Source organism: Jaculus jaculus, chromosome 7 (genome assembly GCF_020740685.1).
Source record: "Jaculus jaculus isolate mJacJac1 chromosome 7, mJacJac1.mat.Y.cur, whole genome shotgun sequence".
NCBI classification, from domain to species: domain Eukaryota; kingdom Metazoa; phylum Chordata; class Mammalia; order Rodentia; family Dipodidae; genus Jaculus; species Jaculus jaculus.
In genome coordinates this window covers 93,839,161-93,866,170 of record NC_059108.1, presented here as the reverse complement: position 1 = coordinate 93,866,170, position 27,010 = coordinate 93,839,161, and the positions used below count along the sequence as shown (strand labels likewise).

Sequence of the window (27,010 nt, the reverse complement as noted above, 5' to 3'; positions counted from 1 at the left end):
AATTTTGGAAAAAATACTTTTACCTTTATATTTTCAGAAAAATACACAGAAGCCTTGTATGATGCAATAGGAGTAAAGTTCTAAAATTAGCAACACCCACAGGATACGGGTTTTACAGCCAGGCTTATACAGGACAAAGACAACTTTCCAAGTGTATGCTTGCAATTTGAAGATAAATATAACAACTGGCATGATGGTGGTGGTCAAATGTCAGAGTATCTGGTCTAATTAAGGCTGTGTAAGAACATTGTCTTTGAAAGACCTGAGCATCTCTGAACATTGATATATAATCCCACTAGGAATACATGACATCAATGCCTCATTAAGATAGTATGAAGATATGGAAGTTGTCAATAAAAAGAGTTAAAATACAATTTTAAAAGATTTAAAAAAAGATAGTATGAAGAAATGCAGGGCTGAATGTAAACTACCTCTGCTATATTTTCTGTATGTATGTTACATGTGATAATATTATCGGTAATTAGTTTTATTAAAGAAAAGATTGAATTCTTTTTAAAGTTTGCTGTCCTCATACAAGGGGTTGGTGAGAGACCTTTATTAGTCCTTTTCTAGCCCCACATATAATATCTTAACAATCTGGTTTCTCTCTGAAAGTTCTCCATGTTATCTGGTAATCAGTTGAGGATGTAAGATATAACAACTAAAAAGAGAGTTATATAAAATAATGAAGTTAGTCAAATGTAGTGGCTCATGCCTTTAATGCCAGCATTTGGAAGGCAGAGGTAGGAGGATTGCCATGATTTCATGACCACCCTGAGGCTACATAGTGAATTCCAGGTTAGCCTGGGCTGAAGCAAGACACTACCTTGGAAATACCAAAAAATAAAAATAAACATGAAGGTATATAAATTATACTATATTGTGTAAGTATGAGTTTCATTGGGACCTGTGCTATCTATTCTCACTAGTATTGCTCTTTGCATCCTAGAAGTAGATCTCTTCCTCCTCACTTATAGTGTTAGAGGAAAAACACACAGGCTCACCTCTCAAGCATTGCCTCATCTGTCTCTGGCATCATAAATATGACCTACAGGTGATACTTTGAACCTGAGAATGTTCCCTTATCGGTCTCTGGCATCATAAATATGTTTTCTAATTTCACTGTTCATTAAGTTAAAATTTATTCTTTGGTTTATCTTAAATACCTATCCTACTTACTCTCGTATTTATGGATTTGATTCCCTCCTTATATTCTAGTCTTCCTGATAATTTTAGACCTCTTTGTAGCTGGCTCTGTGGGAAAGCTATCTTTCATGTTGGATATTTCTCTATCCATTATATCTTTGTTCAGAGACTGTCTGCATGAATCAACTTGCTTTTCTATTTAAATATACATAAGGAGCATTCACAAGGATTCAGCAAAGTATCTACTGTGGAAGAAACACACATAATTCACATGCATTTGGCACAAAGGTCTTTCATTGCATTTCCTAGAACATGATGGATTTTAATAAATTATGTGTTGATGTCTCATTATTTTAAATTAATTGCTGGGGTTTGCATCAATACAAACTCACAATATCTAAACTTACTTATACAACATTTCTGTATTAGTATTATTTATGAAGTTTCTATATTAGTGAAATTGCTTACCTGAAATCTTTTAAGCTCATGTTACACAGTTTTACTACGAGAATTTATATTTAACAAATACTTTCTCATAAAATGAGAAAGACCTATATAACTACTACTTCACAGAGCCTCTTTCATTGCAAAAGAAAAAACTGCAGCTGTGTACTCATAGAGTGGTATTTGATACACTGAGGGTTCAAACAACTTAGATAATATCTTTCTATTTGAAAAGGAGACTCTGGAGTGCCAAGTAAACAAGAAAAGACAGAAACATTTTATCCCCTGATGTTGTCTCCCACAGATCCTAAAAAATAATTGAGAGACAATCTCCATGTGCAGCAAAAGGAAGCCTCACTATATTAAAACAAGCAATGACACTGAACAGGCATTTAGCCACCAACCTATCAGGTGAGTAAGGTATTTTCACTTTATTATTTAATTTTCAAGGAATTTTATATTTTACCCTCTCTCCATATTGTTTAGTTCATTATTTTGACAGGGCTTCAATTTGTTTTCACCATGTTCTTATTTAACCACATTTGATATTCAAAAAGTGATTTGGGAATACAAAGTCACAATAAACCATCGTGTGGTTCTGGAAGGTGTTTGAGAGTAATAACCCCCCCCCCCAAAAAAAAAAATTAAGACCTTACAATGTATTAAGATAAGTACTATGGCTGAGATAAGCAGAGATTTTTATTATAATGTAAAAGTAAGCATGCTGTTTCAAATTATAAAGGAGATAAGCCTTCCTAGACAACTGATATTTGGCTAAGTTGAAGAATGGTATATATGGATTAGACTTCAGGTCAAGATGTTATCTGCCTAGGAATACTTCACTTCTCAGGGCAATAATAAGCAAGATCTTTAGGCTTTTAGGGTCAGCAGGTCCTAGCAGACTTCCAGTGGGAGGGCTCAGAGGAGCTCAGTAGGGATCTGGTGATTCTCATGCTCTCAGGTAGTCCACTAGACCCACAGACCCCCTCAAGCCATCATTCCAGCCACTGTGCTGCAGATGAAGCTCACTCCTGTGCTACCTGTAGGCTCCATGGATCTGGGACAGGCCCCTCTCACCTTTCCCTACACCAACAAGATCTCATTCTTCCCTCTCTCCTTCATGAGATGTTCCTCCTTTTCCCAGCCACTGGGACATCCATCCCAGTTTCCCCACCCCTGCCCTGCCACTCTGCCCAACCACTATGGCCAATCACCCTCCCAACAGACACATCCACCAGACCATGCAGTTCTATTCCCCCACCCCACTGCACCTCCAGACCATGCTGTCCCATCACCCCACCCCACCATGTCACCAGACTGTGCACTCCCATTGCCTCACTACCCTACAACCTGTGAATGGCCTGCTACTGAGTCTCCAGGCCCCAAAAGGGCTAAGCCTACTCCCCCTGCCTGAGCAGAAAATCCCCCTTGCCATCAAAAGCCTAATCTAGTCACATATAAAAGGGAACAATCACTTAAGACACTTCAAGGGTAAACTATGGCTTCCTCCTGAATTAAATAAGATTCCTACATTGTGATGGGCAGACCACAGCACAAAAGGAACAACATGAAACATCAAATGAAAGTAACCCCAACAAGGTTGCCTAGTCCCATAATGGAAGTCTTTAAACAAATCATAGATGAGAGAACAGAATCAGAATTCCAAAATGAAGATGCCAGTTTTGTGACCCTGACCAAGCAATTGGCAGGATTTGCATAAAATCAACAAAAGACTAACAATTGTGTGAATACTGTCCTTGCTAGAATAGTCCTAATAGAAACAAAGAACAGGGAGTCTTCCAAAACACTTAAGTGATCTGAAGGAGAGAGAGAGAAAGGACCTCAATAATCAGCTGGCTAAGCTCAAAGAAAACAAATAAATGCAAGGATTAATTCCAAGAAGAACTAAGAAAATGACCTGAAAAGAGAACTCAGCAGAGAGAAAAAGGCAATAGAAAACACAAACTAAAGCCAAAAGTCCAAACCTCACTAGACAGAGTTCGTCACGTGGATGACAGTTCATGACTCCAAAAACTTGAACAAGTTCAACAGTTTTGTGAACCTAACATAATGTACAAGAAGCTAACAGAAATCCAAACACTTTGGGGCAAGAAGAAATTCTGCAAGATATATTATCATTAAGACTCAAAGCCACAAAAACAAAGAGAAAGTCCTAAAAGCAATAAAGAGAAACAACACATTACAAAAAAAAAAGAAAGAAAAAATCAGAATTACCTCAGGCTTCTCCATGGAAACCTAAAAAACCAGAAGGGCCTGGAATGAAATATTGCAAAGTCTAAGAACCTATTGCTTCCAACCCAAACTACTCTACCCAGCAAAAGTAACCCTCATAATAGATGGTGAAAGACAACTTTTCACAGTAAAACTCAACTTTACAACTATATGAACACAAAGCCAAACCTGCAAAGAATACTTCAGGGAATTCACCACATAGAAGAGTCAAATAACGATCATCAAGAGCCTACAAGAAGCAGACCACAATAAGCAAACCCAGAGGAGGCTCAAAAAACTACAATGTCCTAGAAAGTACCAAACTACATAAAGTACCACAATATGGCAGGGATTAAATCAAATCTCACAGTTATAACCCAAATATTTATGGCCTTAATTCACTCCTACGGAGACACAAGTCAACAGGGTATATAAGAAAAAAATACCCCTCAATCGGCTGCCTTCTAGAAACCTACTTCACCATTAAAGACAGACACCTCCTCAGAGTGAAAGGGTGGAAAATGATATTCCCAAGTGACCAGAAATATGAAACAAGTAGGTGTTGCTATAATAATATCAAATTAAAATAGACTTCAAACCAACAAGAATAAAAAAAGACAAAGAAGGCTATTTCTTACTCATCAAGGCAATTATCCAACATAAGGACATCACAATCATAAACCTGTATGTAACAAACACAGGTGCACCATAGTTTATAAAAGAAAACCTACTTGACAACAAAACATAAATAAACACCAACACAATCATAGTTGGGGATTCAATACTTCACTATCAGAAATAGATAGATCATCCAAATTAAAAATCAACAGGGAGCCAGGCATGGTGGTGCACTCGGGAGGCAGAAGTAGGAGGATTGCCGTGAATTCAAGGCTACCGTGAAACTCCATACATGAAATTCCAGGTCAGTCTGGGCCAGAGTGAGATCCTACCTCGAAAAAAAAAAAAAAAAATCAACAGGGAAGTAATAGAGTTCAACATCATACATAGGCTAGATCTGATGGATATCTGTAGAACATTCTATCCAAAATCCACAGAATACACATTCTTCTTAGTAGCCCATGGAACCTTCTCCAAAATATATCATATAGTGTGCCATAAATCTTGCCTCTATGTATTTTAAAAAATCACCATAATTTCCTTTATGATGTCAGATCAGAAGGCTGCAAAGCTAGAAATTAACAAAAGATGTGCTAGGAACTCAGTCAGCTCCTGGAGACTGAATAACACAGTTTTAAACAATAAATGGAAATAAAAATGAAATTTCAAAGTTTCTAGAATTGAATGATGAGAACAAATCAGAAAAAACTTATGGGACACAAAGAAGGCAGTCCTTAGGGTAAAATTAGAAATACAGGCAGATCCCAAATCAAAAACCTAACTATACACCTAAAGACATTGGAAAAACAGGATGAATCCAACCCAGAAAGCTCTAGACAGAAAGAAATAATCAAGATCAAAGGAGAAATTGATTTAGAAACTAAGAAAACAGTTAAGAAAATTGATGGATCAAAGATCTGGTTCTATAAAAAAATAAGCAAGACTGATAAATCCCTGACCAATTTGATAAAGTGGAAAAAGGAACACTTCATATTAACAAAATGACAAATGAAAAAGAAGAGCTCACAACAGACATAAGTGGAATTAGAAGAATCATCAGGACCTATTTCCAAAGCCTCTGCTCCATAAGACTGGATAATATGAAAGAAATGGATAAATCCTGGACATATACTACCTACAAAAACTAAACTCAGAGAAGATTAATCTCCTAAACAAACATATCACACCCATTGAGATCGAAAATGTAGTGAAAATCCTCCCCCAAAAGAAGAGTCCAGGACCAGATGGCTTCTCAGCCTAATTCTCTCAAACCTTCATGGAAGAACTGAAGCCAATTTTTTTTTTTCAAACTGTTCCATATAATCTGAGGATAGGGGAAGCCCCCCCCCCTGCCCCGCCAACTTCTTTTATGAAGGCAGTATCACCCTAATTCCAAAACCAGGCAGAAATACAACAAGAAAATAAAAGTATAGGCCCATATGACTGATGAACTTAGACCCAAAGATCTTGAACAAAATCATCACAAACAGAATTGAACAATGCATCAAAAGCATCATCCGGGTTGGTTGAACATATAGAAATCTGTCAATGTAATACACTACATAAATAAGTTTTATCACCAAAACCACATGATCCTTTCAATAGATGCAGGGAAGGCCTTTGACAAAAAAGAACATCGATTCTTGATCAAAATGTTGGAGAGTATAGGCATGGAAAGTTTTTATCTCAACATAATAAAGGCTGTATATAAAGCATCTAAAGTCCAAATAATGTGAAAATAATGGTGAAAGACTCAAGGAATTCACTGGGCAATTTTTCTTTACCTGCTTAGTCTGAAGTCCATAGAACATGGAACTAAGTTTAGAAGTTTGGAACCTGTTCTATGTTTATTTGTTGATTATATTCTTGGAGTACTGTGGATTGAGCATGAGACCTTTCTTGTACATTAGCCAAATTTTTAAATCATAATCAATTTAAATTTGTAGCAATGTTAAAAGTAAATTTTTAATAGGAGAGGCTAACTTTAAAGTTAACTCACATTAAAATTTTTAAGTTTATGATGTGAGGTGAAGCAAGCCCTTGATAAAGTTTCTCACTTTACACTGTGGAGTGGATAACACTAATTCTACAAGCCATAGTCATTACAGGAAAAACCCAGTGAGAGGGGTGGATGGACTACCTCCCAGTGAGTTATTGGTCAGGGAGGTCTTAAATACCCCACCCACCAAAAGCAGGTTATTTCCACTCTTCTTGCTTGTTAATCCAAAGCAGATAACCAGACACTATTGATGAAAAGTACCAATGATTTCAGTCGTAGGACACTGAGAAATCAAGGTGGGACTAAGCTGGACGCTCCTCCCTGCTGTTTAGCTGTAATATCATTGGAAGTTTGGTATGCAGATGACTTAAGAGCAGTCATTAACTAACTTATCCACCAGTGGAATCTGTGAATTACACATCCATCCAGCCAGGCAAGATATCCCCACTATTGAAAGAGGGGCATGACTATTGATGGTGTAACCAAGTGTTCTGTGATTGGACTTGAAAATTCCCTTCTTGGGAAGGAATTCATGCCAGTTATTGGAAACCTAGTCAAAAGTCTAACTAGGGAAGTAACATGCCCCAGAAGACCATTTGTGCTTTTTGGCTCAATTAATATGTTGTACTTATCAAATTGCCCTCTAAATAATATATTTTTGTGCCTGTGTATAGAAATGTGCCAGAGTTTGGGAAGGAGCACTTTGTAGCACTGTCTACTGCACATGAATTCCCCATTGCTTTAATAACCTCACAGAAGCCATCAACATTTCATCATGGTTGATGGAGGCAAGTGTGAGGCCCTCATCTTTCCCTGAGGGGTGTCAGCAGCTGGTAGTTTCTGGAGAGTTGGGTGACATATTCTTCAGTGGTATAGCTGCTGGTAAGTTACCTATGATACAGAAAATAAGACCCTACCCACTTTCATACAAGCAACCTTACTTAAACACAATATGTGATACAAATGCACAGACTAGTTGGGACTAGTTGGAAATGAGAAGGGGTTTGGTGAAGGAGGATGACTTTGGAGGACAAGATAAGGTAAAGGTAGAGGTGTATTATGCTCAAAACAAGTTATGAACATATATAACAATGTCATTTAAAATTAAAAAAATCTACACTGTACATTACAGCAGGTTTTTTTTCCATACTACTTTTAAACTTCTGTCTGGCTATCTGACAATGTGAGGCTTATTTTTAAATGCTGCTTTGTAAATGTTTACTTTAGTTAATATTGTGTTAATAACAATGCAAAATACAGAACACTGTGACATAGATAATATGTACTGAGATAGATCCTCTTATAAAATAATAATATAACTTTTATGGACATCAAAAGCATAGGAGTTACTTGATTTTCATCCTGTACAACATTAATATTTTTATGATTATTAGAGACATCAAAAGACACTGTGCAATCCACTTAGTCTATAAAAAACACAGTGGAAGACTTTAACTGAAACTATTACCTAGGGACCCAAGAAGGAGAGGATTGAACTTAATTCTTCTGAGACAGAAGGTAGAAGATCTGACAAACATGATGTGAGTAATGAACTACTAGTGAAATGGCTTGGGCTGGAAGCTGCTCACTATGACCAGGCCATGTAGTGTATGTGAGTACTGGTCAATGAAGTTGTGCATCTACCCGCTCACAGCGAGGTGGAAATTGAGGTGCTGTCCTCTTCCATGATTAGTTCTTAAAAGATGGCTAGCAAATCTCTAAGAAAAGTACTTCTGGGTTGGTGAAAATTTCAATGAATTTAAGATTTGGTTCTTTTAAGAAAATTGGTGTTCTACGTCACTAATCATCAGGGAAATGCAGATTAAAACTACATTGAGATTCCATCTCACTCCTGTCAGATTGGCCACCATCATGAAAACAAATGATCATAAATGTTGGCGGGGATGTGGAAAAAAAGGAACCCTTCTACACTGCTGGTGGGAATGCAATCTGGTCCAGCCATTGTGGAAAACAGTGTGGAGGTTCCTAAAACAGCTAAAGATTGATCTACCATATGACCCAGCTATAGCACTCCTAGGCATATATCCTAAGGACTCATCTCATTTCCTTAGAAGTACGTGCTCAACTATGTTTATTGCTGCTCAATTTATAATAGCTGGGAAATGGAACCAGCCTAGATGTCCCTCAACAGATGAGTGGATAATGAAGATGTGGCACATTTATACAATGGAGTTCTACTCAGTGGTAAAGAAAAATGAAGTTATGAAATTTGCAGAAAAATGGATGGACCTGGAAAGTATTATACTAAGTGAGGTAACCCAGGCCCAGAAAGCCAAGCGCCACATGTTCTCTCTCATATATGGATCCTAGCTACAGATGATTGGGCTTCTGCGTGAGAATGAAAATACTTAGTAGCAGAGGCCAGTAAGGTAAAAAGGAGACATAAAGGGTAGAGAAAGGAAGGGAGGAGGATACTTAATAGGTTGATATTGTATATATGTAATTACAATGATTGTAATGGGGAGGTAATATGATGGAGAATGGAATTTCAAATGGGAAAGTGTGGGGGTGGGGAGGTAGGGAATTACCATATATTTTATAATCATGGAAAATGTTAATAAAAATTAAAAAAATAAATTAAAAAAAAGAAAATTGGGAACCAGAATATAGTCAAGGTAAAGTTAGGACAAGCTGAAGAGAATATTATCAATATTTTAGTGAGACCTTAGGGAAACAAAATTATTAGGAAAGACTAAAGAAATAATATAGTATGCAAATGTATTTTAATTACCTTAATAATACTAGCAGATTATAGACAATATAGCCAAATTTCTAAAAATATTATGATGTGTAATGATTATTCGTTAGTACTTACTTAGGATTATAAGGAAATTTGCAATAGTATACAATAATGATACCATTAGAGTGAAATATTAAGTCTTTCATAAGAAATGAAATAAATCCTCATTTTAAAATCCTACATTGTCTATGATCTGCATGTGAATAGCAAAATAATTTTTGCATGCATTTTTGGTAAGCAATAGAGATTTTAACCAAAATTTTCTTATGCCACCCACTGTGGTGGTATGAAGATAAAGTGTCTCTCATGACTTCATGTATTTCTGGCTGAGGCTCAACCCAGCTGGTGGAGCTGTTGGGAGGTGGAGCCTTGCTGGAGAAGGTATGTTACTGTGGAAAGGCCTTAGCATTTTATAATCCAGTCCCACTTGCCAGTGTTCATGCTGCTCTTTTATAGCTGATGTGACAACATGTGACATCCTGGTATCTGTTCTGCCATGCTTTCCCTGCCGTAATTAAGCTTTCCCTTGAAACCCTAACTAAAATTTACCTTTGCCTCCTACAAACTGCTCCTGGTTAGGTATTTGGTCCAAGCATGAAAGTAACTACTACAGCTCCTATGTTCTCCCAATGCCCACTTACTGCAAAACAGACTGTCATTTTCAACTGCAGTCTACAGAATTATGAGATGACATCAAAAATTCCCACCTCTTATATCTTCATGTTTTACTTCCCCCTCCCATTGATGTTCCCCAGGACTTGTCTTACTGAGATTATGTCAGAGTAAACAGAACTCCATGCTAGTGGTGAAAAGCAGGACTTTACTTCTAGTTTTGAAGAAATGACCCACCATGATGTACTAGGTCTATTTGATGAGAAGCTAAGGATAATGGACCTTTACACTATAACCACATGAACTGAATCTAAATTTGGTCAACCAGTCATCTCAGAAAAAAAACTGAAGCGTGTCAGATAAGGCCATAGATCAACAGATGAATTCACCCCATGGGACCCTGAACAAAGAACCTAAGTCACCCTCCTCTAGAGCTATAAAATCAGGCAATTGTGTTGTGGACATCCATAAACAGGAAGAAACTGACATAACTAGTGATATGTTCACTGTGTTTTGTCTGTGTCTCTTCATGGTAACTGTGGTGGTTTGATTCAGGTGTCCCCCATAAACTTACGTGTTCTGAATGCTAGTGGAGATATGGGAATTAACAACTCATGGAGGGAGTGTACTGTTGGGGGTGGGCTTATGGGTGTTACAGCCAGTTTCCCCATGCCAGTATTTGGCACACTCTCCTGTTGCTATTGTCCACTTTATGTTGGCCAGGGGGTGATATCCACACTCTGCTTATACCATCGTTTTCCCTCAAGACTGTAAGCCAAAATAAACATCTTCTTTTTCCTTATAGTCTGCTCTTGGTCAGGTGATTTCTACCAGCAATGCAAACCTGACTGCAACAGTAAAGTGGTACTGAAGGAGTGGGATTGCTGCTAGACACCTGTCTGTGTGGCTTTGGCCTTTCAGTGCTTATTTTCAAGAGGAATGTGGAAGGATTTGAAACCTTGGCCTAAGAGATGACTTACAGTGCTCTAAGTACAGCTTGATGGACTATTCTGGTCAGAGCTGCAAGACCTGAATGCAGTAAGAACTATGGACTGTGAGGTTTGGTTTATGAGGGAGAGAAAGAGCTTTGCTTGGACTGGGCTAGTAGTTTATGTGAGAAGCTTGCTCTCATGTTCATGTTCTGAGAAATTGTGCAGGATCGCTTTGTGTAGAAGTGAACTGTTGTGAGTAGAGGGATATGGCACAGAAAGAAAAAATCTTTGGGTGAAGTGCTGCCCCTTCAGCTGCACTTGAGAGATTATGACCTTTGAGATTGGGCTAGCTGACCTGCACTAGGGCAACAGGAAGAATGTAGATTCTTTTGAAGGGGGCTGCATGCATGAGTGCCCTATTCTTCAAAGTCTGCTTTATTCCCCCCGGATTAACAAATTGGCATCCTACCTGGTATTATGGAGTATAATAAATGTAGGCAAGAGAGGGTCATTGAGTTTGCAACATAGTCTTGTGTTTTGGAAATGGCCATGGTCAGTGTGAAGCAGGTTTGCTGGTTGTCTGCATGGAGACTCCATGGGACCATGAGGATGAACCGCTGATTGCAGTAAAGACCCAGTGGAGGTGCTGGGACCATGACATGGCTGCTAAGGAGCTGCTCGCCCTATAAAGTTTTCCAGGACTGTGAAGCTTAGCTGGAGGGTTGAATTGGAATGCCAGAGACTTCTGCTGGTTAGAATTATCAGACTTGGAGATTTGTCACTGGCTAGAGTTGATGGACTTGAAGCTACAGAGTTTGATGTTTGTTCTGGTTGTTTTAAATCTTGTATTGGCTGAATCTTTCTTTCCTATGCCCAGTGTCATCTTCTGCAGTGTGAATGTTTATTCTGTGCCATTTGGGGTATTTTGGGGGGTATTATTTTTTGGTATTATGACTCAGTTAAAATATCTTGGACTATTGGGATGTATGAACATCATTGGAATTGATGAAAACAGTGGGGACTTTAGAGTTAGATAAATATGTTGCATTTTACATCATGTATCAGTTTATGGGGGCCAGGAGTGGAATGTGGTGGTATCTTTCATACACTGAAGTGTTCTGAGTGCTAGATTCCCAGCTGATGGAGACTTGGGAATTAACATCTCTTGGAGGGAGCATGTATAATAGATTATAAATTGTATGTATCAAACAGTACATTAATGTCTGTGAATAAAACATATCATCTGTCATTAATACTGGAAATTATTTTTAAGCATGAACATATCTGTTTAACTTGAAGAGGGCCCTAAACTTTTAAGATTTCTAAGCTAAAGTTGATTAGCATAGCAATTCTGAATTCATCTAATAATCTTGTATCACCTTTATTTTTACACTCCATTTCAACTTGGAGTTATATGTCTACATAAATATATTCCTATTGAATAATAATTTTTAAGGATTGCTTGTTCATTATTGCTTTCAAGTCATTCATTAGCTAGAAATGACTACTGAAGGCATAGAATTTTCCCCAAAATGAATCATTTCATATAGATGTAGCTGCTTAAAGTATTTTAAAAATTGGTCTAAGACATTTCCTGCTGCCCATAACTGAGGACTAACTTGACTGTATGAGTACAAAAGTAATTTTAAAAAAATTGGGGCGGGCTCCAGCATGGCTGACGGCGACCGGGCGCCTCAGGCCAGGGTCCTCCTGCGGCAGTCCCTGCTCGCTCAACTGCAGGTCCGGCCTGCCAAGGGGGACACCGCAGCCCAGAGGGTGGAGGTTCAGAGACGACTAGTGATCTATGTGTCCTTCTTCAAGGGGGCTGAAAGAACTTCTTCCCAAAATGGTTAATACACTGTTAAATGTGAAGTTAAGCGAGATAGAAAATGGCAAGCACACCTCTATATTGGATCTACCTGGTGACATTCTTATCCCTCAAGCCACCCTCGGGGGCAGAGTCAAAGGAAAAAGCATGCAGTATCACCCTAACTGTGGAAAAGAAGAAGGGGTAGAACTTTATTCCCAGTTTGTGCACCTATGTGAAAAAGAAGTGGCTGCTAACAGCAAGTGCGCTGCAGCTGGGGTTGTGGTGGAACATGGTACTTACGGGAACAGGCAGGTATTAAAGCTGGATACCAATGGACCATACACACACCTAATTGAGTTTTAAAAAATTCCTAAATTCAGGACTAGAGAGATGGCTTAGCAGTTACGACACTTGCGTGCAAAGCCAAAGGACCCAGGTTTAGTTCAATTCCCCAGGACCCACATAAGCCAGATGCACAAGGGGTGCACACATCTGGAGTTCGTTTGCAGTGGCTGAAGGCCCTGGCACACCCATTCTCATTCTCTCTCTCTCTCTCTCTCCCTATTTCTGTATTTCTCTCAAATAAATAAAAAACATATTTTTTTAAATTCCTAAATTACACAGCTGTTTTCTGGTATAAAATGACTTTAACTGTAATTAGATTTTCTTCCCAGTCGTGAGTACACTCATTTGCAACATTTTTAGGCAAGAAAATCCTGGATCCCATAAGTCATTGCAATCTGTTAATCAGGTAGCCTTGCCTGGTCATCTAAGCTCTGGATCTGTCACCCTGTGTCCTGCTTTCCTCTACTTTTCTACTTGTAAGTTGGAAAAATACGACCTTTTCATAGTTGTTAAAAAACCACAAATGGGGCTGGAGAGATGGCTTAGCGGTTAAGCACTTGCCTGTGAAGCCTAAGGACCCCGGTTCGAGGCTCGGTTCCCCAGGTCCCACGTTAGCCAGATGCACAAGGGGGCGCACGCACCTGGAGTTCGTTTGCAGAGGCTGGAAGCCCTGGCGTGCCCATTCTGTCTCTCTCCCTCTACCTGTCTTTCTCTCTGTGTCTGTCGCTCTCAAATAAATAAATAAAAAATTTTAAAAAAACCACAAATGTATTTGAAAGATTGCATACATTTAAAACTCTTTGTCATAAGGAAATTTGTAATCATATAAAACACTCTCAAATTTATGTAGTGTGAAATAAAAATAATTATTTGTATTGAAATTGGCTAAAACTCAACACTAACCTAATGTAACTCTGTCAGTTTTGTTTTAGAAAGAAAAAAGGGCGGGTGGGGAGATGGTTTAGCAGGCACTTAAACATAGGAGCTTCTCAGTTAGAAACCATTGAGATGAATTCCCGGAACTCACCTAAAAATCTGGGAGTGGCCAGAGATCAAAGAATTGCAGGGATTCACTGATAGATGTAGATCAAGACTAAGTTTGTCTCAAGGAAAGAAAAAGATAGAAAAGTATTAACAGGACATCTAACATTTTTCCTGGATTCTGCATGCCATGTTCATGGACTGCATGTACACACAAACACACACATACACACACACACTCACATGTATGCATGCACCAAGCATTACATACATCATGCCACACACATACTGTATATACACTCATGCACACACAAATACATACATGCAAAAATATTCTTAATAATTAAGGTTTATCTGATTATACCAAAGAGAATATGAAATATTTAGAGCATTCTATTTTTTTGTTTTTTTTTTGAGGTAGTGTTCCACTCTAGTCCAACCTGACCTGGAATTCACTTTGTAGTTTCAGGATGGCCTCCAACTTGTGGCAATCTTCGTTCCTCTGCTTCCCGAAAGGTGGGATTAAGTGTACACCACCCTGGCTTGCAATCTAGTTTTAATTAATAGGCATACATTATTTATAGAAAGTTGAGTCTAAAAAAGATTATACAGAAGGAGTTTGCACATACTCCTTCCACTTCAACCTCTCGCATCTTCAGTATCTGACATGGATGTGGCATACTTACTGCAGAAGGTTAATGACTTGATATAATTATTTACAGTACATTGTATACATTTGAGTTCACTATTGTGCTATAGAGTTATATTGGCTTTACAAAACGCTTAGTACCATATAGTCCACATCATACTAATTTTATACAACAGTAAGAAAGTCTTTAAATCAAAGACAAGTCATGTCTCATGACAATGCAGTGTCTTTTGTTTCATTGGAAATAAAAATGTAAAGAGGCACTTTGACACAAAGAGAATGATGTTAATATGTAAAGATCCATCTTGTCAAGAATAATACAAGAGTACTGTAAAATGTTTTAAAATATACTAAAAAGAGACACTGCAGTTGGGAAGGCTTAAAATATTCAAATAATCAATTATGAACATATGTGAATGCCTCACAGCAGAATTTCAAAGGTAATGGTACAAACAATCACATATTTTTAAAGCGAAATGGACTTCAAAAATAATAACTGTAAACTCCAACATTTCACTTACAAAAATAACTAGGGCATGGTGACACTTGCCTTTAATCCAAGCACTAGACAAAAGAATCAGAATAAGGATGAACTTTGTGAGTTCTAGACCAGCTTGAATTACATAGTGACTATCAAAAAGAAAAATAAAAGAGACCAGCATATAGAATTACAAGGAAGTTAATGATAAAAAAGTTAATAATAATATGAACCAAGGAAACCTTACAGACACTTACGGAACACTCAACCCAGTAAGACTTGATATATACTCTTTTATCAAGTTCCCATAAAGATACTTTCTATAGAAAATGAATACAATATAATATAACATATATTTTGATAAGTAGAAGTGGTTAAACTCAAACTTATTCAAAATATATTCTAGATCACAAAGAAATTAAATTGGAAGTACACCAGAGAAGTAAACTTGAGTACCTCACAAATTTGTGGATAGTAACACACTACTCAGTAACAAAGGTCTCAACTGATATTTCAGAGTACAAATTGAGATGAGTAAATATTAAAACACAACATATTAAATCTTAGGATTAATGCAGCAGGGCTTAGAGGAAATATAGAGGAGTATATGCTGATATGAAAATTACAAAATAATTCCTTGTCCTTTAAAAATGAACATTTTATTTTAGATATGGACATATTTAGTATATAAACAACACATGTTGGTACCATTCTTTCCCTCCTCCCTGCCACTTTTCTGAAGAAGCCTTCCTCATTGGGGATGCAGATCAATCACTTTGGGATTGTCGATCATGCAGTATGGGGTCAGCAGTAAGTTATGGGGGAGAGGCAATGTTCCTTTGCAAAATGTCTGAATTTGTGGCTCTAACAATCTTTCCTCCCCATCTTTTGCAAAATTCCCTGAGCCATGCTGGGAGCATTTTAAGTATACTTCTGTGACGGGCACTTAGCAGCTTCTGGATCTCTGGTTTGGTAGGTGTAGAGTGTCCTCAGTGTCTATCTTCAGCACCCTTGTGCTGATATTAGATTCACTAAGAAAGCAGCACTCTTGCCCATTTTCACAGTTCCTCTGTGGTTTCAGATGGGGTCAGAGTGGAGTGTACTGAGCAGTTTATCCCCTCAGGTCCAGCTGCCATCTGAAAAAGAAAAGCAGATTCCTTAATGGAGAGTGAAGTCAGCACCTGTTAAATGGGATAACCATTATTAATTTAGAGAGAATTTAAAGGGTATAGACCCTGTTGTAGCCCAAGATTAGTGGGAGGTTGACAATGGAAAGCAGAATTGTTATCTGGATATGAATCTGACCGGATTGCCAGATATGGTTTCCTTTCCACTGAGTAGATCTGCTAGCCAATCCAAGAGCAGTTTGGTGCCCACGATGGTTGTGTGCCACTATTGCACTTGTGTGAGCATCCTGTCAGGTTGTGTGCTTCTGAGTCACTTCAATTTTGAGTTGCTCAGACAGACGTAGGTCACTTTCTCCCAGTAGCTCACATAGCAGCTTATAGCACTAGGTGGGCTAATTGTCTGGGGACCTGTTCTCTTCTGGATTCTAAAATTTAAAGTTCTGTCTTTAGGAAAAACTGAAAAAAAAAAAACCCCACAATATAATCATAAGCAGAAAGAAGCACAGAAAAACATAAGAGAAGAAATGAAAGAAGTGACATATACATCAAAGAAATTAGTTGACAATAGAGAAAAAAGAAAATGCAGAGATTTCCGGCCAAGATGGCAACCGCCTAGCTGCACTCCAGATACCAGGGAGAAAAAGGCAAGAAACTAAGGGCTAACAGACTCTTTTTGCCAGTGGGAGGGCACAGAGTGGGGAAAAACAGGGAAACACACATTCCTGTGCCCCCCGGCGTGACCCAGCGCTCCCCAGCCCGTATGCCCCAGCCCCGGCACTCCCCGTGCCGCCTGCGTGCCCCGCACCCCCCACACTCCCCGGGCAAAGAAAGGCAAGAAATTAAGGGTTATCAAGGTCTTCTTGCCACTGGCAGGGCACAGAGTGGAGAAAAACAGGGAAGCACTCATCCCCCCTCAAGTGGGTAGTCTACTCCCACACATACAGCCGCAGCGCCCTGTGCCCCTCACCCCGTGCCCTGCACCCTGCGCCGCGCTGCTGTGCTCTGTTCACTCGACTGCCAGCCCATCACGCGCCTGCCAGCCCGCTGTGCTGACGCGCGGGGATCTCTGCCTTTGTGCTCTGATCGTGCGTGTTGGCCAGCCACGCTGTGCTCGGTTCCCACGCCCATGGGGGCCACCTCTGCCTTAATTAAGCTGCTGCCAGACCCCCTGCTGCTGTGCTCCAATAGCTTGCCTGCTGGCCAGCCTCTGCTATGTCCTGATCCCATGCCTGCATCAGCTGCCTCTGCACTACAATTGCACGTGCAGCGGGCCCAGTCCCATAGCAAGGGCCACACAAGTCCACACTGAGTCAATAGCGCCAGCTTAGGTGCCATCCCCTACCTGTCCATCGCTACCCATCCCTCACTCCCCTGAGGCAGGAGAGCTCAGACAGTTTGCAGGTCCCAGTATTCCCAGCCAGAGTTTGGTCAGCTTCAGGGCTTGCTGCCTCAGTCTGCTTTCAAACTAGAAGGCAGGCAGCTTTAGTGCATTACTGGGTGAGAATTCAGGCAACTTTGGCGCCCCTGTCAGGCTATAGATAGGCGGCTTTGGAAAGAGTGAGCAAAAACCCAGGCTGCTTGCAGCTGCCCCAGGCTGCCTTGGATTCTCATTAAGCTAGATCCCAGGCTGCTCCACCCACCTACCTGCGCATTCACTGACATGGGTAGACCACAGCGCAAAAGAAATAATGTGAAAAATAAAATGCAAGAAACTCCAGACAACCCAGTCCAACAAGGATTACAACTAACCAAAACATAGAAGAGTGTTTAGGATTAGAACATCAAGTGGAAGCAATGAACAATGCAACCCTGAACAACCTACTGCTAGAACTGGCAGGAAAGCTACAAAAGACAGATAATTGTGTGGATGCTACCATCACTAAGCTAGAACAATATGATAAGACACTGGAAGGAATTCAAAGAGAGCTAAGAGAGTTGAGGGAGAGTGAAAAAAAAGAGGACCTTAAAAATCAGCTGGCCACACTAAATGAAAACATAAAGAAATGCAAGGGTGATTTCCAAGAATCATCAAGAAAATCAGAAAATGAGACAAAAAAGGAGCTGGACAGAGCGATGGAAGTGATACATAGGAAAGTAGTAGAAAATGCAAACTTAATTGAACAAGTCCAAAACTCGCTAGAGGCCCTCAAGAATAGAGTCAGCGAAGTGGAAGATAGAAACTCTGATCTGGAAGACAGGATGGAAGAAACAGTTCGAGAGTCCAAAAATTTTAGTAAATTCAAAAATTCCTGTGAACAGAACATGAGAGAATTGTGGGATACACATAAATGTCCTAATATCAGAATCATTGGAATACCAGAAGGAGAAGAATTTCAGACCAAAGGCATGGAGAACTTATTTAACACAATAATTGAAGAAAACTTCCCCCGTCTCTTAAAAGAAAGGCCCATCAAGATACAAGAAGCAGAAATGCAAGGATGATTTCCAAGAATCAGCAAGAAAATCAGAAAATGAGACAAAAAGGGAGCTGGACAAAGTGATGGAAGTGATACACAGGAAAGTAGTAGAAAATGCAAACTTAATTGAACAAGTCCAAAACTCACTAGAGGCTCTCAAGAATAGAGTCAGTGAAGTGGAAGATAGAAATTCTGATCTGGAAGACAGGATGGAAGAAACAGTTCGAGAATCCAAAAATTTCAGTAAGTTCAAAAGTTCCTGTCAACAGAACATGAGAGAATTGTGGGATACACTTAACCGTCCTAATATCAGAATCATTGGAATACCAGAAGGAGAAGAATTTCAGAACAAAGGCATGGAGAACTTATTTAACACAATAATTAAAGAAAACTTCCCCCGTCTCTTAAAAGAAAGGCCCATCAAGATTCAAGAAGCAAACAGAACTACTAACCGACTAGACCAAAGGAGAAACTCCCCAAGGCATATTATCATTAAGACTCTAAACATTGACACCAAGGAAAAAATCCTAAAAGCAGCTAGGGAAAAACAGCACACCACTTTCAAAGGAAACCCCATCAGAATTACTTCAGACTTCTCAATGGAAACCCTGAAAGCTAGAAGGGCCTGGAATGAAACTCTCCAAACTCTAAGAAACTATGGCTTCGAACCCAAACTACTCTACCCGGCAAAAGTCTACCTTATAATAGATAGTGAAAGGAAAACTTTCCATGACAAAACTCAGCTTTACAATTATATGAACACAAAACCAAACCTACAGAAAATACTCCAGGAAATTCTCCACAGAGAAGAAACAAATAACCAAACACAAATGCCTACAAGAAGAAGATCACAGCAACCAAACCCAGAGTAGATAGAAAAAAAAAAAAAAATTAAATCCCATGAAAATGCCAACATACCTCTACCACCACAACATGACAGGGATCAAATCAAATCTCACAGTCATCACCCTAAACATTAATGGCCATAATTCACCCATCAAGAGACACAGGCTAACAGGGTGGATCAAAAAATTAGACCCCTCAATCTGCTGCCTTCAAGAAACCCACCTTACCACTAAAGACAGAAACCTTCTCAGGGTGAAAGGGTGGAAAACAATATTCCAAGCAAATGGGAATAAGAAACAAGCAGGTGTAGCTATATTAATATCAGATAAAGTTGACTTCAAACCAAAAACAATCAAAAAAGACAAAGAAGGCTACTTCCTACTTGTAAAGGGAACAATCCATCAAGAGGATATTACAATCATAAATCTGTATGCACCAAACACAGGGGCACCGCAGTTCATAAAACAAAACCTACTTGACAATAAAACAGAAATAACCACCAACACCATCATAGCTGGGGACTTTAACACACCATTATCAGTAATAGACAGATCATCCAAACAGAAGCTCAACAGGGAAGTAAGAGAGCTCAACAAAACCATAGAGCACTTAGACCTAACAGACATCTACAGAACTTTCCATCCCAAATCCACAGACTACACATTCTTCTCAGCAGCCCATGGAACATTCTCTAAAATAGACCACATACTGAGTCGCAAAGATAGCCTCCACATATTTAGGAAAATCGACATAATTCCCTGCATGATATCAGATCATAATGCTATATTCCTAGAAATCAACAAAAAAAAAAAAAAACCAACGAGAGCCCCAACAGCAACTGGAAACTGAATAGCACACTCTTAAACAATAAATGGATAGTGGATGAAATAAAAAATGAAATTGCAAAATTCCTGGAATTGAATGACAATGAGAACACATCATACCAAAACTTATGGGACACAATGAAGGCAGTCCTCAGGGGAAAATTCATAGCACTCAATGCCTTCATAAAAAAGACAGAAAGTTCCCAAATCAATAGCCTAACCATCCACCTAAAGGCATTGGAAAAACAAGAAAAATCCAACCCAAAGAGCTCCAGAAGGAAAGAAATAATTAAAATCAGAGCAGAAATTAATGAATTGGAAACCAAGGAAACAATTAAGGCAATTGACAAAACAAAGAGCTGGTTCTTTGAAAAAATAAACAAGATTGACAAACCTCTGGCCAATTTGATCAAGCAAAAAAAAGAAAGACTCCAATTTAACAAAATTCAAAATGAAAGGGAGAGATCACAACAGACATCAGTGAAATCGGCAGAATCATCAGGACTTATTTCAAAAACCTCTACTCCACAAAACTGGAAAATGTGGAGGAGATGGATAAATTCCTGGATGCATATCATCTACCAAAGCTAAACTCAGAGCAGATCACCCACCTCAATGAACCCATCACGCTCATGGAGATTGAAAAAGTAATAAAAAATCTCACAAAAAAGAAGAGTCCAGGACCAGATGGATTCCCAGCCGAATTTTATCAAACCTTCATGGAAGAACTCAAACCAATCTTCCTAAAACTGTGCCACACAATTGAAGAACAGGGAAAAGTACCCAACTCCTTCTATGAAGCTAGTATCACCCTAATCCCAGAACCAGGCAGAGATGCCACAAGAAAAGAAAACTATAGGACTATTTCCCTAATGAACATAGATGCAAAGATCCTCAACAAAATTCTCACAAACCGAATCCAACAACACATCAAAAGCATTATCCACCTTGACCAAGTGGGATTTATCCCAGGAACACAAGGGTGGTTCAACATACGAAAATCTGTCAATGTAATACACCACATAAACAAGCTTAAACATAAAAATCCCATGATCATTTCGATAGATGCAGAAAAGGCCTTTGAGAAGATACAACATCACTTCATGATCAAAACATTGGAGAGAATCGGCATGGCTGGTTCACATCTTAATATAATAAAGGCAATATACAAAGCTCCAAAGGCCCAAATAATACTTAATGGAGAGAGACTGGAGGAATTCCCATTGAGATCAGGAACAAGACAGGTCTGTCCTCTCTCACCTCTGCTTTTCAATATAGTTCTGGAAGTCCTAGCCCAAGCAATAAGGCAGGAGAAGGAAATAAAAGGGATACAATTTGGAAAGGAAGAAGTTAAGTTAGCACTATTCGCCGATGACATGATTGTATATGTAAGAGACCCGAGAGACTCCATCCCAAAACTCCTGAATGTGATTAACTCCTATAGCAAAGTAGCAGGATACAAAATCAATGCACAAAAATCAGAAGCATTTCTGTATGCAAATGACAAAGAAAAAGAAAAAGAAATTAAGGACATAGTCCCATTTTCAATAGCAACAAAAAAAATAAAATACATTGGAATAATGTTAACCAAGGAAGTAAAAGATCTACACAACAAAAATATAAAAACTCTCAAAAAAGAAATTGAGGAGGACTTGAAACGATGGAAAGACCTCACATGCTCCTGGATAGGCAGACTTAACATTGTGAAGATGACAATCCTACCAAAGGCAATATATAGATTTAACGCAATTCCAATTAAAATCTCTACAGTGTTCTTCACAGAAATAGAAAAAAAAAACATGATCTCAAATTTCATATGGAAAGGCAGAAGGCCTCGCATATCCAAATATATCCTCAGCAAAAGAAATACCTCTGGGGGCATCACCATACCTGATCTAAAGCTATACTACAAAGCCATAGTAATAAAAACAGTATGGTACTGGCATAAAAACAGTAGTATAGACCAATGGAATAGACTTGAGGACACAGATTTTGGGTCCACCAACTATAGCTACTTGATATTCAACAAAGGCCCAAACAACACAGGCTGGAAAAAAGATAGCATCTTCAACAAATGGTGCTGGAGAAACTGGATAACCACATGCAGGAAACTAAAACTTGATCCACACATTTCACCATGCCCTACACACAAATCCAAATGGATCAAAGACCTCAACATAAGACCAGAAACTCGAATACTACTGGAAGAAAATTTAGGCAGTACTTTCCATGATATAAGAATGGAAAAAGACTTCCTGAACAAAACCCCAGTGGCTCAAGTTCTTAAACAGTCACTCAACCAATGGGATCATATGAAACTGAAGAGTTCCTTTACAGACAAGCATATAATAAGCAAAGCCAGTAGAATACCCACAGAGTGGGAGAAAATATTTGCAGGTTATCCAACTGATATAGGCCTTATTTCTAGAATTTACAAAGAACGCAAAAGTCTAAACAATAAGAAGACAAATACCCCACTCACGAAATGGGGTGCAGAGTTGAACAAGCAATTCACAGACGAAGAAATACAAATGGCAAACACACACTTAAGAAAATGTTCATCATCCCTAATCATCAGAGAAATGCAAATTAAAACAACTATGAGATTCCACCTTACCCCAACAATGATAGCCAACATCAAAAAGTCAGATGAAAATAAATGCTGGTGAGGATGTGGAGAAGCAGGGACACTCATTCACTGTTGGTGGGAATGCAGGATGGTACAACCACTCTGGAAAGCAATATGGAGACTTCTATAAAAGCTGACTATAGAAATACCAACAGACCCAGTTATACCCTTACTGGGCATCTACTCTAAAACCTTCAAACCAAAGGCCAGAGAGATTTGCTCAACCATGTTTGTAGCGGCTCAATTCGTAATAGCAAAAAGCTGGAATCAACCCAGATGTCCATCATTAGAAGAATGGATAACAAAGATGTGGTATATCTACACAATGGAATTCTATACAGCAGTAATAAAAAACGACACAAAGAAATTTGAGGAAAAATGGTTGAACCTGGAACAGATCATTCTCAGTGAACTTACCCAATCACAGAAAAAAAATTGACACATAGTCTCACTCTTCTACAACACCTAACCTGAATCTACCCAAGATATCTTACATACTCAGCAAGCACCTCATGGACTAGACAATAGGATGGAAGGAAGGATGGGGAGGGCATCGAAGGGTGGAAAACAGTAATCTGGACCCAAACAGCATTGGTACCATAAAATTCCTACTTCCTAAAAGTCAGACAAATGGCTGAACCTTCACTAGACCTTTATAGGAAACATCTGAACCACAAGACACTGGAGAGGGTAGGATCAAGACTAACCTAAATCTTCTACATCTTCCCTCCCTCCCTTTCCCCCTCTCCCCTCTATCTCTCTCCTCTCTATCTCTTGTATATTAGTTATGTTTTTCCTCAATTTATTAGTGGGCACTGGCCTTTAACACCCACTTCCAGCTTGGGGCTATCATCCTCAATGAGCTTTTTATCAGAGAAACCTACAAGGTTTCCCAAAACAATGACAGAGTTCTGTCAGAGTACTTCATGACCCACCAAAGGCCAGTGGTAAGACCCTATTGCTGAAGACTCCATATGCAGCTGATCAGCAAAATCGAACGGCATGGCTGGAAGCCAGGGGATAGTCAGTCCCCAGACAGTCAGCGTGTCTAGTGCCAGAGGCACTACATGGGCGACTGGGGAAACGACCAATATCTGTCCAAGCAACCCATTGTCTAATCTAATTAGCAACAAATAACCTGACGTGACGCCCACAAAAGTGCAATAGTGGCACACAGCCATGGTGAGGAACCAACTACTCTTGATTTGGCTAACTGATCCACTCAGTGGTACTAGACCCATAGCTGGAGCTGGGAAACAAGTCAGAACCATACCCAAACATAAGCCCACTCTACAATATCAAACTATCATCAATCATGGGGAACAAGAGGGCCTACACTTATCAATCTGTCTATCTAAAAAGTAAGTGTTATTTCGATTTTCTTGGTGCTAACTTACTCTCTGTTTGAGAATCTGCTTTTCTTTTTCAGATAGATGCAGATCCTATGGAGAGAGCTGCCCCAACAAACCTCCAAAGGGGCCCAACTGAAACTAAGGACAATTGGTGAAACAAGCAAGGGTGATGTTTTCCAATGAACTAGATACCAGCACAAAGGGGAAGTAGACCAACGCAAAGAAAAATCAACTCCTACTAAATCAGAGAGCCAGAGCCTCAGAGGCCCCCAACACCTCAGTACTGAAGCAGACCAAAAATGAACCCAACATGGCTCAGGGAAATTTTGCAGAAGATGGGGGGAAAGAATGTCATAGTCACATGTTGGGTCATGATTTGCAGAGACATTTAGCATATCAATAACTGGGGACTAACTCCACAATGCATGACCCATTTACATCAACAAGGAGGGTCCAATGGGAGGGGTAGATCATAGATGAGCCTAAACAATGGTACCAAACTGCCTGTATTTGATGAAATGAAAACTAATAAATCAAATTTAAAAAAAAGAATTCAGTGTTTTAAAATAATCTACAATATTAGCACATCTTGAGTTCACTAATGAAGAAATTTGAAGGATGATAATTACTAAAATTAGGTATCAAAGAGTATATACCACTTCTAATTTAAGAGAAATAGAAAAGATTTATAGGACACATTGTAAGAAAATGTACAAATAAATTAGATAATTGAGAGGAAATTGGAAAATTTCTAGGAATACTTAAATTATTACAAATGACTCAGTTAAAATAGAAATTTTGAGTAGGCCTATATTAAATAGTAGTCTTAATACTTTATCCCTCTAAAACACAGGACCTCATGACTTCACAGGAAAAGTCTTCTGAACACTTTAAAAATATTTTTCATACACCTTTATTTTTATTTGACAATCTATTGAATACTTAGAGGTAATTCTTAAAAATCCTTCTCAAACTCTTTAAAATAGTTAGAGACTGTAATACCTGCAAGATCTTTCTATGAAATTATCATTTCAATAGTAATAAATACATAAAATTGTCACAAAATTAAAGCTATCAATTTATATTTTTATGAATGAAATACAAAATGTCAACAAAATACTAGCAAATAAATTCCAGGAAACATAGAAAAGACTAAAATCACTTACCTATGAAATTATTCTAATAATGTATGATTAGTTTATTGTGAAATATATGTTCATTTCAACTAGTAGAATAAGTGGGAAGCACACAGTAAGACTTAAATATCCATAGAAAAGGCAGTAGACAAAGTTCAACAACATTCCTTAGTAACACTTAACAAACTGGACATGGAAGGCAACTTTCTCAATTTGACAGAATTTGATAAGTCGACTTTAAAACTTGTGTGGATGGGGTTTCATTACAGAATCAATGCTTTCCTTCCAAAATTGAGATAAAGACAAAGATATACATTCTTCCAATTATATTTGGCATTACACTTGGGTCTGTAACCAGAAAAATCACACAAAAGAAAAAAAAAAAACTATATTTAGGGCTGGGGATGTTTTTCAGCTCTTAAACTTACTTGCTGGTAATGCCTTGTACCCAGGGCTCAATTCCCCTGTACTCTTGTAATGCCAGGTTCAAAAAGTGGTGCATGAGACTAGAATATTTTTACAGCAACAAGATGCCCTGGCACACCAATATTCTCGCTTTACTCTCTCTCTCTTTCCTTTCTCTCTCTTCCCTCTATCTCCTCTCTACCAAATGTACATGCACACACACACACACACACACACACACACAGAGAGAGAGAGAGAGAGAAAGAGAGACACTCACACACATTTAAACTAAATTAGAAGCTTTTCAACTGAAAAGAAGTATTTTTAGACTGGATTTTAAATACAGAAAATACTGTGGAATTCATTACATTTGGTTGAAAGTAATAAGCAAGCTCAGTAATGTTTTAATGTTCAAATTAATATACAAACATTTGCATTTCTGCCCATTATTGATGAATAAGCCATACTTTGTTAACAAAAGCAATTCTAATTTTAATAGTGTCAAAAGAATTTAATGTTTGTTAAAACCTAATAAAACATTTAATATGCTTATCTAAAATTGTTTGATTTAGTTTTGAAATCTTTAAGTAATGATTTGAAAAAATCTTTAAGTAATGAACTGAAACATTTAACATCACTTGTATATTGCTCCTCCAACTGCTTATAGATTCAATGAAATTTCTACCTAATCCCATTATATTTGTCAAAAGTTGACAGGACAGGCAGGTGTCTTGCTTTACCTTCCTGATCTAAGTGTCCCTGGGTCACCAATTCTAGGATACCCTGCACTGGAATGTGTGCACCAGATCCCTATTCCCTGAGGCTCCTCCTAGTTTCCTGTTCCTGGTAGGACCCCTGCTCCTGGCTGGGGGCTGCTTGGACCCTGAAGCTTGATGCAGAAGCAGGCCCCTTGCTCTGCCTCTATTATCAAAGTGCCCCTGGTCCCCAACTTCCAGATACCCTGTACCTGGGAGTGCAGGTGGTGTGTAGTGAGTGGGCCAGACCCAGTTTTCTGGCTCCTCCTACTCTCCGGGTCCCAGTAGGCCCCATGAACCTGCCTTGGGGAAGCCTGGTCCCTAGGGGTGCAGGGCTTGTCAAAACATACCTTTTGCTCTGGTATTCTGACTGGCTTTTAGGTACCACCATCTCTATTTCCCTGAGTCAAAGGTATACAAGTTACAGTAGGAGCAAGTCTCTTGCCTCTGGCTTTCCAGCTTACTGTGAGTCCTCTGTGCTGAGCAGTACATGCAAGTGGAGTGAGTAGGCC

General features: G+C 38.9%; 1 pseudogene; it reads left to right on the top strand.

Moving 5' to 3' along the window:
• Positions 1–12,415: 12,415 nt before the first annotated feature.
• LOC101605069 lies at positions 12,416–13,017 on the top strand (annotated as a pseudogene).
• The last annotated feature ends 13,993 nt before the right edge of the window (positions 13,018–27,010 follow it).